General features: G+C 46.0%; 1 long non-coding RNA gene across 1 annotated transcript in view; it reads right to left on the reverse strand.

The window, feature by feature from the left end:
- LOC309833522 overlaps positions 1 to 12,479 on the reverse strand; it is a 65,370-nt gene extending 52,891 nt beyond the window's left edge. The window contains exons 1-2 of the long non-coding RNA XR_014297777.1: positions 12,400 to 12,479; positions 2,264 to 2,325 (exon numbers count right to left, since the gene is read on the reverse strand). This is a non-coding gene — a long non-coding RNA (uncharacterized lncRNA). The remainder of the gene's footprint in view (positions 1 to 2,263; positions 2,326 to 12,399) is intronic.
- Positions 12,480 to 12,717: the final 238 nt, after the last annotated feature.

A 12,717-nucleotide genomic window follows, 5' to 3' on the forward strand; every position in this document is an offset into this window, starting at 1 on the left:
CATAGTATTTTCTTGAAGATTAAATGCGATCATGCATAAAAGCACCAGGCACATAGTAAGTGTTCAGTAAAACTAGCTCTTGCTAGTGGAGATAGAACTGGTGAACTCTGGTCATCTGACTTCAGTTGAATGTTCTTTGCCCCAGATTTGAAGTCTGTGGCCAGTATGTTTATATTGAACAAATACATGGCAGAATATTATAGAGAATTTATGAAAATATTTACCAAAAGAGTTGGCATTTGTATTGATGAAAACCAAAGTAGTAGGACCCTCAGGTCTGACCAGTGCTGGGTGTCTTTGACAAACTTGGGTCCTTATTTTGAAACTAAAAAAGATGGTCCCCTCTGCTCATAACTATAGTGGCCAGCACAGTGACCCTGGCTCATCGTTACCAACTAATTTCAGTAGTTACATGAGGCATCACTTGAGAATGGAATATCATTCATTCATTCAACAGTCATTTATTGGGCACCTATTGTGTGCCAGCTACTGTGCTGGGAGTCAGGATGCGATGGTGAACATAAGAGGCCAAGTCTGCAACTGCATGAAGTTCACAGTCTAGTACGAACACTGGAGAGGTTGCTCTTAGCCCTGGAGAATCTTGGGACCCAAATAGCCACACCCCTGGTGGAACACAGGACCTCTCAAGCAGGCGGTGACCAGGGTATGTTATGATCCATTTTCTCTTAGTGGTAAAGCTGTGAGCAAGTCTCAAAGCCTTTCTTCTTGGAGGAAGCACAGGTAAGAACTGGTTATAGAAATAAAGCAGAGAGGAGAGGGTCTTCTTTGAGTGGGGTCCCAGGACCCATGAAAACCTCTCCTGATGGCATATATCCTGTGGCTGGAGAGAAAATCCCATGCCTTATTCTAATCTAATCTGACTGTCCTTTTAAATGTTATCGCAAAGGATGTGTATTCTTGACTGGATGGGACAGGGAAGGAAGCCCCTTTGATCTTCCATGATGAGACTTACTTCCCTTCAATGTAGATTCACAGAGAGCTGGTAGCTTCGTAGAGAGATTTAAGTTATCCAGAATTAACAACTGGAAACATAAGCAACATTTATTGTCTTAGCCTCTTAGCTACTGATATAGAGACAACCAGAGTTAAAACATTGGTTTACAGGTTCTCTTCATAAGCAATGTGTTTATTTCCAAAGAAAATGTGTTCTCATTTCCAGACCATATTTTCTGAGTGTTCCAAGCCCAGCACTGGAGCTGGCAGAAAGGACCTAGCTACAATTTGTGTTGTGCCTTTTCATTTGTATGAAAGGCAGGGACTTCCCTGGTGGCGCGTGGTTAAGACTCCATGCTCCCAATGCAGGGGGTCCAGGTTGGATCCCAGGTCAGGGAACTAGATCCCACACGCATGCCTCAACTAAGAGTTCGCATGCCACAACTAAGGAGTGGGTGAGCCGCAACTAAGGAGCCAGACTGCCACAACTAAGACCCAGCACAGCCAAATAAATAAATATTAAAAAAAAAAGAAAGAAAAAAGAAAGGCAAATGTCTTATATAGGACCTGCCTCATAGAATCAGCTTGGGAATCAAATGAGATCATGTATGTAAAACACTTAACTCAGTGCCTGGAATGTTATAAGACATAACTATTTGTAGTGGATCTCTGATGTTGGTCTGCCTGACACCCATCTCTCCTTTGGGGAACAGTCCCCCTCCCATTTCATATGGCCTTGGTAGGCGTGGAACCCAGACTGGGCTGATCGTGGTACCCCTTCTCCCACCTGTGGCAGGAGAGAGTTAGGCCAACATGCAAAAAATGTGCAGAAATGAAAGTTGGGTGGACAGAGAGAGGGTCCTGGCATACTTGGGACCAGTTTTGGTTCCTAAATCCGGGTTCCTATGCAATAGCTCCTTATTCAATTCCATGAGCTTCCCTGAGTCAAGACACAAAGGTGAGCAAAAAGTTCCCCTTTTGCTTAAGTTGGGTTTCTATAACAAACTGTTAGGATCATGAGGTTGTGAGGGTATGAAGCTGTAAGCCCGAACGACAGGAGGATGGGGTGAGGCACCGCCCTTTCAGGTGCCCACAACTGAGAACTGAGAATGTTCTTGGTACATTCCCTGGGTCTTAGTCACTGATGTTTCAGCAGGCTGCAGAAAGTCTCCTTTCATCTGCCTCTCACCTGTCCTGGATGAGTCACATCACTTGACTCACCACCGAAAGTCACCCTTCCCTTCCGAGTCTCAGAGACAACAAGTAAGGCGAGAACTTGAACTGTGTCTTAGTGATGGGGACCCCTCACCTGTTTAGATGAGGAAGGATATCCAGTGGTCTCTGTAGGTCAGTCACAGCCCAGGCCAAGGGCTGGAAGAAAAGCAAAGTGGGCATAATGAGCAGTGACATTTAAACTGGAAAACAGATATTAATACTAGGGCACTTTCTGTGTTTTAGTCACCTTTGGATCCCCGGTGGGAGTGCAGTATCAGGTACTTTATTAAGTTCCCTATTAAGGTCTCAGTAAGCGGAAGGAATTTGAGCACGCAAGGAACATGTCTTTAGTTCACTCCGGTTATAAGGCCACACTGCACAAGGCCCTTAAGGGGTGAGTTGAAAAGGCTTGAGACCTGCCTCCTGCCTTTAAGGAGCTCCATCGGAGTGAGGGAGGTGAGGAAATTGATGCACTGGGGAAGTCAGTGTATCGTGGAAGATAAGGTTCCAAGTCCACGGGGTGGCGCTCTCTACTGAGAGGTTGGAAAGGCCGGGAGAGTGGGGTTTCTGCTGGCATCAGAGGGTGAGTGGGATTCCAAAATGTGGAGAATGAAGCAGAAGATCGGGCAGATGTGGGTCAAGGGAAGCAGGCGCTGTAGACCTGCAAGGTCAGGGAGATACAGCTGAACAAATAAAATAAGAAGTGTCCTGGAGGGCGTAGGGGTCTGTAGCATTAGGAGGTGTGGAAGAGTCAAGGAGCAGTTTCTGCTCGCCTATTCAATTTTGTTGACAAGGTAGCATTTGACCTTGACCAACTGGAGGGATGCAGGGGGGAGGGGTGCCCTTAGTGGCAATGGAGAGGTGTGGGCAAAGTGTGGTTCCTGACATGCAGCACCTGCAGCATCCAGGAACTTGTTAGTAAGGCAAATCCTCCACCCCACCCCACATCTGCTGATTCAAAAACCCCAGGGGTGCGCCCCTGCTGGGTGTGTTTTAACAAGCCCTCCAGGTGACTCTGATGTCTGGCCTAGTGCGGTCAGCATGCAGAGAGTGTCTGAGGGGGCCAGGCAGGCAAGGTGGGCTGGCGTCTGATTGCAGGATCCTAAATACCAGATTCTAGAATTAGGGCATTTTCCCTGTACCATTGAGAAGCTACTAAAAGTTTGTGACCATGAGTCATTTATTCACTCATTCATCCAGCCAATATTTACTGTGCACCTTCCATGTGCCAGGCCCCATACTGGGCACTGGGACCCAACAGAAAACACGCCCATGTTACTTCAGGCCAGTGTTTTAAGTGCGAGCTTATCTGTAGACGAGATTGCTATTGCCTGTCTTTTTTTTTAAATCTGATTTACTAATGGAACAAACACCTATTACGCTCTCCAGAAACAACTCTGCTGCTTGTCTCTGCCAACAGAAGTTGTTTGGTTAAACATTTACTAAAGTTTCAAACACTAGTGATGGGAACTGATGGAGAGAAAACAGCTTTCAGATATAAAATAAATAAGTCCTGGGGATGTCATGCACGGTGCGGTGACCATAGTTAGTAATGCTGTGTTGTATATTTGAAAGTTGCTAAGAGAATAGATCTTAAAAGTTCTCATCACAAGAAAAAAATTGTAACTATGTGAGGTGAAGGAAGTTACCTAGACTTATTGTAGTGATCATTTCACAATATATACACATATCGAATCACTATGTTGCACACTTAAAACTAATACACTATTACATATCAATTATATCTCATTTAATTTTTTGTTTTAAATAAAGGGGTGGGGTCAGTGGGAGGAAGCATTTTCCTTCAGTCTGTGCTTCCTGCGAGAGAGCTGCATTTTACTGAGTTCTCAGATGGACCTGCAGCCTTGGACTTTTGGACTGTGAGGGCCAATTAGCTCCAGGTGTTTCAGGAAGCTGTGTGCCCAGAGGGTGGGGCGGCGAGGGGAGGGGAAGAGAACGAAGGCGGCAGCTGTTGGGGACTCGGTCCTGTTCTCCCACATCAATTCTGCTGGTTGCTCTCGAGGAAACTGGAGCTTGATTTCAAAGGCAAACAGGTGTTTTCATCTGAGTTCAATGAAACAGCTAATGTGCTCTTCTGGAAGGTCAGATATCCTCCGGACAACTTTCAGTCCTCTTTACTGTTTGGACAAGGGCCAAAGTGGGGGTGAGGATGGGAGGTTGGAGCGCCTCTGGGGTCCCGGTCTCAGGCCACAAGGCTCCTATCGCTTCCCACCCGGCTGACTGAGCCTGGTGGGCATGGCCCTCCGCTCGGAAGAAACCAGCTAAGGCGAGCGGTGGTCGCACCAGGTGGCAGGGGACAGGATTTGGAGGTGTCCCAGGGCTATTCCAGTTTGAGCTTGGGCTCTCTGGCCTCTAAGAAAACAGAGACAGCTTTCTGATCTTCCCTAAACCCTCCGTCTCCCGAGTCAGCACCCTTGTCAGGACCTCGGAAAGATTCCAATTCCTCTCCTACCCCAATAAAGCAATAATCGTTCACTCCTTCCACTGAGCCGTCCTCAGTTCGCTCCAGATCAGAGGAAAGGACCAGGAGAGAGAAGCTGAGAAATTTGTGTCCAGCGTTGCCAATGCCACCAGCCCTACGTCCAGTTTCCTTGTCCCATGTGTGATAATACAACAGCAGCTTGATGCAAGGCCCCCTCCTCATTTGCTTCCTGGGGATTGTTTATTGGAGACCAGCATTTCAGAGAGCGAGCGCCAACTTTAACATATCCGTAGGCAGTGCACTGTCAACCCCACGGTAGATCTTTTTTTTAAGTAATTACATTACAGAGGGGTGGGTGGCAGGGAGGAGAGTGGGTATTATAGCTGTGGGAATTTTTTTTAAAGACCCAGTTTAAAAAAATCTCAGACTTAATTTAGTAAATTTCAATTACAAGGAGAGTTACTAAGCTGAAAATCATTTGCATCGTATCCTTAATTACCACTTCATTTGTACCTGAGATCATCAATAGAGATTCTTGGGAATGCGTAGTCAGAATAAGTGGTGGATTCTAATGAGGTCTTTGTTCTTCCTGAGTCTCTCTTAGGAAGCTCTTTCCTCCCTCTGTGCAAGAGGCACAGCGTTTTCCAAACTGGGTGGAGACGCCTTAAATTAGAAGTGGAGCGTGTGAAGAAATCGAGAAGTTTTCAAGCTGGCTTCACCAGGGGGAGAGAGGATGCCACACCCCACCTCCGGCTCTCTAACAGCTCCTCCTCAGGGTTTTATTCCTCTCCCCTTGAATGCATTAGTTCTGCTGGGCTGCTGTGGACGCGTTTGCTCCTGTGCTGGCCACAAACGTCCATCTTTATTAGCCGGCAACAGAGCAAATAGCCTTTCTGGGCCTTCCTCTTGCAAATAATGGATGTGCTGCCATCGATCTTCCTGCTTCTGTTTTTCCTGCTTCCTCTAAAGAAAGCGCATCCAGCAGTCCCTGGCCACTGGGTCTTTATTGGAAAAGCTGTTTTCCAAGATCAGTTAGCTCTAAAAAAGTGATGAGCCCTCAGAGACTGCGAGAATGTGTGTGGGTGTGTGTGTGCGTGCGCATGTGTGTGTTAAGATACACTTTGTAAGAGACGTCTCTCTTTTTGGATGGCGGGGTAGGGGGGCAGTAAGGAAAGGGCCAAGTGAATAAAAATCTCTTAACTAAATCCTGCTAATGCCCACTGTTCGTTCCTTCATATGCTACCCCCGACCCTGCAGCCTTTACAAAGCACTTGTTCATCTATTACCTTGTAGGTAATTTAAAAATTGCCCTCATTCTACAAATTCTACAAATGAGGAAACTGAGGCTCAGAGAGGTTAAGCAACTTGCCCAAAGTCACTCAGCTGGGGGTGACAGACTGAGGATTTAAGTCCAGCTCTCTTAATCCTGTGCTCCTTCCAATACCCCAAACCACCTCTCACGGGCTGCCGGCAGCCTGGACATTGACCCCATTTGTGGAGGTCGGCATTTGTATCCTGCTACAGTGTGTTACCCATTTAAACTTTATTTCTGAATCTGTATATTTAAGCAACAATTTTGTTTCAGAGGACTCCAGAGAGTGGCCTTACTTAACCTTCCTCTGGAGGGTGTGTGTATTTGGTGGAGAGTGGTGAAGGGGGTGGGGGAGGAGGGGAAGGGAGGAGCCAGCAGGGAATTTTCTCAGTTTTCCACTGGATGAGGCCAAGACCCAGGGAGGCAGACAAATCCACGATTCTCCTGGCAATCTGAACGTTTGCCAAATCCCTGCTCTTTGCTCTCATTATTCCTCTGGGCTGGTTCCAAGTGTGGAGTGTAGTCTGCGGAAGTGTTTGTGTTGGGGTTAGAGGCAGCAGGACTGATGCTGTGAGGAAGGAGGGGTGTTAACACCAAGAGTCCAGCCAAGCCTTGGGGTCACAGGGACTGGTCCAAAGTAGGAAGTGTCCTGTGAGCTGGAGGGGTGTTTGACTTCTGCAGAACCTCCTGGATACGGTAGCTTCCTCTGCACTAGCTGGCTACCCCCTCATGGTGCAGATGGAATACTCTGGTGAAATGAACAAAAGATATGAAGCTAAATAACTGGGTTCAAATCGCACCTCTGCTTATTAGCTGACAGATCCTGGGTAAGTCACTTAACCTCCCCAAGGATCAGTTTTCTTACATATAGAATGAGAATACTAACATCCACTCTCTGGGCTGTGCTGAGGTTTAAATGAACGATGTACAGCAAAGAGCAAATGGTGGCTTTGATTAGTAGATGGTTTGAAGCAGCCAGGAAGGGGGAGGATAATAAAAGGAGACTGCTTGTCCCACAAAGACATTAGCAAGGGGTAGGAGTGGGTTCAGTGATGAGACAGCTTGCAAGGACTTGTGTAAATAGCCCATATGCTGGCTCTGGGGGAACACTGAGAACCTAGTTTGAAAAGCATAAAAGTCATAAAATAGCACCAGTATTTTTTTCCTTAGTGTGAGCAAAAATATTCAAGCAGACAAATCCAAGCCAATCTTCTGGGAATAAGACTCTAAATATTACTTGAGAGTCACCTCATCTTCCTTCCAAGAGAAAGACACCCCCATTCCTTCACCCCACACCCCCATCTATGACGCATTAGAATTGTAACTTTTCAGCTTCTCCCACCAAAATCATAGACCCTCGTCGTGGGCTTGAGGACAACCCTGTGCTCTGTACTGTGTTTCCTCAGTTCAGCCCCTTTGGTGGTTACAGTCAGTTTCCAAAACACCCTATCAAAGGAGCGGGACGCGCGTCAAGCCCCACAGTAGACACTAGGTGGCGCTGGACCCCATGTTATTCAGGCAGCTAACACCGCATCCCTTTCTGGAAAATTATTTCTGCAGTGAGGTCCTCTCCTTCCCAGAGACGTGGGACGCTATTTCAGTTTATGCCACAAGCATAAAGGGCCACCAGAAGATCGCCCCTGGCTTTTCTGCTAACTGGGACAACTGTCCGGGGTGGCTGCAAAAGGCAGCTCCCAGCCCTGAGGCTGGAGACCCAGCAGTCATTTGCTGAGCTATATATATAACTTGTTAGGAACAAGAAGGTCTTTTCAATTTCAGCTCTGCCCAGAGGGGCAGGAAAGAAAAGAACTTTCTCCCTTAGGAGGAGGTGGGGGGAAAAAAAGAGGCAGATCCATGATGCTCCTTTATGAGCTGCCCAGAATCTGCCCTTCCCTCTGGGAAGGGAGCTGAGGGACTTCTGACCCTGACCCCAGTCCATTACATTCCAGGCCCCACCCCCTCTAAGGGTGAGACCATCCATCTTCAGTGGCCCCAGGAGCTGAGTTATGGGTTTATTTTCTGTCCAGGGCTCTGAGCTGAGGTTGACATTTAGTACCCGCTTAATTTCATTGTACTGACCCTCACATGTATCAAGAGCATACTGGCATCCTGATTGCTGTGATCACAACGCTCTTATGAACAATAGCAATAAGTGGCAGTTATAAAGTATTTCCAGTTTTCTAAGCATTATAAGCACTCTTTATACCCACAGAGGCAGGTGAGTTTCATTTTCTGTTTGCAGATAAAGTGACTGACACCCCGGGGTCTCACTGGAACTGCTGGCACTGATGTTGTCTCTTTGAAACAGTGATGATCATTGTTGCTTATTATCATTTTCACTGTTATGTTCCCTTCCATGTGCAAGAGGCCAAACAGAACACTTGCTTAAAGACAGCTTTTGGCTACTGGGTTTCTGTTTGGGTGGTACTACCTGGGCAAAGGAGGGCTGAATGTGGAGAACCAACAAAGTGGGGTGAACACTGAGCAGACCCTTGACTTCTTGGACGAGCGAGAGTTTCCTTCGGTGGAGGTGGGGCTCTGCAGAGTCGGAGGGCAAACGTGTTGGGAGGGCGGGTATGTTGGCAGTGCTGTTAAGAAGACAACTGGGGAGTCCCCATCAACCAGCCAAACAGCACATTCATGGGTACCTACCATACAGAAAAGAAACGGTGTGCCTCTGTGAGGTCACAAAGACCTTTCAGTCTTTGCCTCCAAAGAGCTTGTGGTGCACTGTCATTGGGGCATATATAGCATGTACAGATAAAAAGAAAATTACTGACTCACAGAATATAGAGAATATCCTAGCTTGGTTGTGCAGGGCTTCCCTTTGGAGCTATGAGAAGGGAAGGGGTTGGCAGGGCTGGAAGGAGATGGGAGGAAGGGACCAGCTGGGATTCCTGGTGGCCTGGGCTGGACCTTATCATCTGCATAACATGGGGCTTGCCCCCAGTTCATGTCCAGGCTATAAATATCCTGCTGGGGTCAGAGTGCCTGGGTGATGTTTTGTACCTTCCAGATGCCTGTGTTGTGGCCTCAGGAAGTCAGAGGGAAGTCACCTGGGGCAGGTGAACTTTCTACCTTCCAACCCTCCTCCCTACAAGGTTCTGTTCCCCAGGTCCTCGAAGGTGTGGGTGCAGTTCCAGGCCCATCACCCCCACTTCCAGTCAGTCCTGGCAACTCTGCTCCTAACTTTCCCCTTCTTCCCTGCTCCCCCCACCGCCTCCACCCCCAACACCACTGACACAGTTCAGGCCTCATCACACCTGGTCTGAAGGGCTTTCCTTTTAAAAATAAACAAAATGATTTCTATAGGAAATAAATGCACATGCATAAATCTGACAAAAACATTTACAGTAAAAGTAAGCCTCCCTTGCACTCCTGGTCCCCAGCCTCCCAGGTCCTCCCTCAGAAGCAGCCACTGATCCCCTACCTCCAGTCCACCCGCTTCTCTCCCTACCGGCCCAAGCCTTGTCCAACCACCCTTTTCTGCTTTCCAGAATCTTGTTTTTTAAAGCATAAATTGATCCTGTTTTTCTTTGTCCTTGGATATGTGAAAATGCAAACTCCTTGGCCCAAGCTACAAGCCCTTTCCTATCAGGCCCCACAGACTTCTCCAACCTTCTCACCCCCAGCCCCACTCACAAGCTTTGTTCCAGCCAGGCCCAAGCACTTGCAGTGGCCTAAATCCATGTTCTCATCTGGCACAGTGTGTATTTAAAAATAATTTTTAATTTACTTTTTTGAGTAGGTAATACTAATACACACACATATAATATCTTACTTCCCTAAGCACCACTATTCACTAATTTCTTGTAGTTCCTTCCAGATAATTTTTATGCATATTCCTCTCCCTTTTTTTACTCAAATGATAAATGTAATTGACACTTTCTACATCTGTGTTTTAAAAATTTAGTAATAATATCCTAGAAACCTTTCTATAGCAATTCATAAAGAGCTTTCTCATTGTTTTTCATAGCTCTGTGGTAATCAATTGCTTGGATATACTCTAACCTGGCAAACGTTTTTGGGCCAGATAGTCAAGGATAGTCAGGACAAGAAAGTCAATATTTGAGGGTTTGTGGGCCATCCAGTCTCTGTGAAAACCACTCCCCTCTCTGCTCTAGTGTAAAGGAAGCCCTGGATGGTGCGTAGACAAAGGGCCCCGGCTGTATTCCATATACCTGTACTTATAGATGCTGATGTTAGAATTTTATATGATGTTCATGTGTTATGAAATAGAATTCTTCTTTTGATTTTTTTCAACCATTAAAAAATGTAAAACGATTCACAGCTGCAGGCCCTGCAAAAGCACGCAGAGGGCCAGTTTAATGAGAGTTCGCTGACCCCTAACTTAGTTAACCAGTTCTCAATTAATGAGCATTTAAATCACTTCTAATCTTTTGCTGCAATTTATAATCATGTACATATGTCACTTTATATGCATCCAAATACTTCTCCCTGTAGGGTCAGCTCTAAGAAGCAGGGCTGCTGGGTCAGAAGGTGTATGCGTTTATTTTGATGAGGATTGCTAAATTACCCTTTTAAGGGCTGTACTAGTGGACATGCTCACCAGCAATGGATGGGAATGTCATGTCTTCACAGCCAAACTTGGGTTTTTGCCAAGCTAATAGGTTTAAAAAAATAAGAGGCATCTCAGCACACAGCCATTTGTTTTTTTTTTTTTTCTGAGTGTTGTCTTTTCACATCCTTTGCCCGTATTTTTATAAATCTTTTCTTTAGAGGTTTGTTTATATTTTCATGGTTTAAGGAGATTAGCCCTCTGCTGAGTTGTGTATATTCTTTGCAGATTTTCACTTGTGTGTTACTTTGCTTATACAGGTTTGCTCGTTTGTTTGGTGTGCACAAGCTCTAATTTTTTTTTAACTTTTATCAGCTGAGTTTATCAGCTTGTTATGTGACAGCCTGTGGTTTTTGAGTCATAATTAGGAATAATTTTCCCACTCTAAGATTATAAAAGAATTCTCCCATGGTTTCTCTTGGTACCTGTGTGGTTCTCTTGTCAACATTCAAATGCTGAATCCATTTGGAATTTATTCTGGTATATGGTGTGAAGTATGGCTTCAACTTAATTTTTTATTAGATGGCTACCCAGGAATCTCAACACCATTTATTGAAGAGTCACTGGATTTGGAATGCCACATTTATCATATACTAAATGTATTTATAGTCTTCATAAAATATATATATTCATTGGTCTGTCTATTCATGTGCCTTGAAGGTTTTTTGTTTTGTTTTACAGATTTCCTTTTTTCTTTCTTTGGGCCACTCTGCGTGGCTTGTGGGATCTTAGTTCCCCGACTAGGGATAGATCCTGGGCCCTAGGCAGTGAGAGTACAGAGCCCTAACCACTGGACCCCCAGGGAATTCCCTATGACGTTTTTAATGATCAAAGTGCTATAGTTTGTTTTTATGTTTGTTGATCTCGTCCAGGATTTCTCAACCTCAGCACTATTGACATCTTGGGCCAGATATCCTTCTTTGTTGTGGAGGGCTGTCCTGCACATTGTAAGATATTGAGCAGCATCCCTGGCCTCTGCCCACTAGATACCAGTAGCAGGCGTGCACACACACACACACACAGAGTGATAAGCAAAAAAAAAAAAAAAAGAAGAAAGAAAAAAGTTTCCAGATGTTTCTAAGTGTCCCCTGGGGGACAAAATCACCTCAGTTGAGAACCACTGGTTTAGCCATGCCTTGTTGCTTTTTTTTTCTTTTCCATAGCTTCCCATTTCTTCTTGTTTATTTCGCCACAATGATCCCTCTACTTGGAATGTCCTTCACGTACTCACTTTCCTCTCAGCATTCAGCTCAGGCCCTCAGGAAGCCTTCCTGAACCACCCTGCTCCGTCCTGTCCCCACCCAACCCGGTGTGACCCCCATGAGAATTTCCATGAAATTTGCTTGTCTCTAGCCCCTGACCGGGCTGTCAGCTCCTAGAAGAGAGGGGTTTTGTTCCTGCCTTTATCTCCTCTGGCACATAGCCTCTTGCACTGAGCTTGGCACAGGGTAGGTGTTCCATCACTATTGTTGGATGAATGGGTAAGTGGATACTTCTTTTACCCACCTCTCACCAACAGCCCCAAGTTCAGTCAAAGCAGATGGGTGAAGGATGGGATCTGTTACCCAGAATGCATCCCTGGTGCTGAGAACCGGGGTGGGGAGAGCTTGTGTGTGTCCAGGCACACTAGTCGATGAGATGTGTGCAATCTCCTGTTTAATACCCTGCAGTCCCCAGCTACTAAGATACACTCAGCTGCTTAGGAACAGGAAAAGGAAAGCTGGGGACAGCTAGCCTTGGTGGTTTCCTGGAAAAGCTGGATAAATAGTGTTGACAACATGAGCCCTGGAGTCTGACAGCTTATGTCAGATTCCTACTCTATTCACTTACCAGGTACTTAACCTCTTTAAGCCTCAGTTTCTTCATCAGTGAAATGGGGGTAATAATAGTACTCACCTCAGAGGCGAGCAATGCCCCCTTTGGCTGGCTGTTTATAGTCTGATGAGTTCTCCCAGTTCTCTTGCCCTGAGCACCCTGGTGAGAGGAGAGAGAGACGAAATGATTACTCCGAGGTACAGGCCAGACCATGTGGGAGAGAATGATGGTGTTTGGGGGCCCCTGTCTGACTTTTCTCTAAGGCAAGGAGACCCTAGCACTGATGTGGGCCTCAGGAGCCAGGAAAGAATCAGACACTAGGTAGGAAGTCTCCCCCTCCAAAAGTTGACACCACAAGCATTTACCCAAGATCTTTTTTTTTTAACTTTTTATTTTATA

This window comes from Grampus griseus (assembly GCF_964374135.1).
Source record: "Grampus griseus genome assembly, chromosome: 15".
In the NCBI taxonomy this organism is placed as follows: domain Eukaryota; kingdom Metazoa; phylum Chordata; class Mammalia; order Artiodactyla; family Delphinidae; genus Grampus; species Grampus griseus.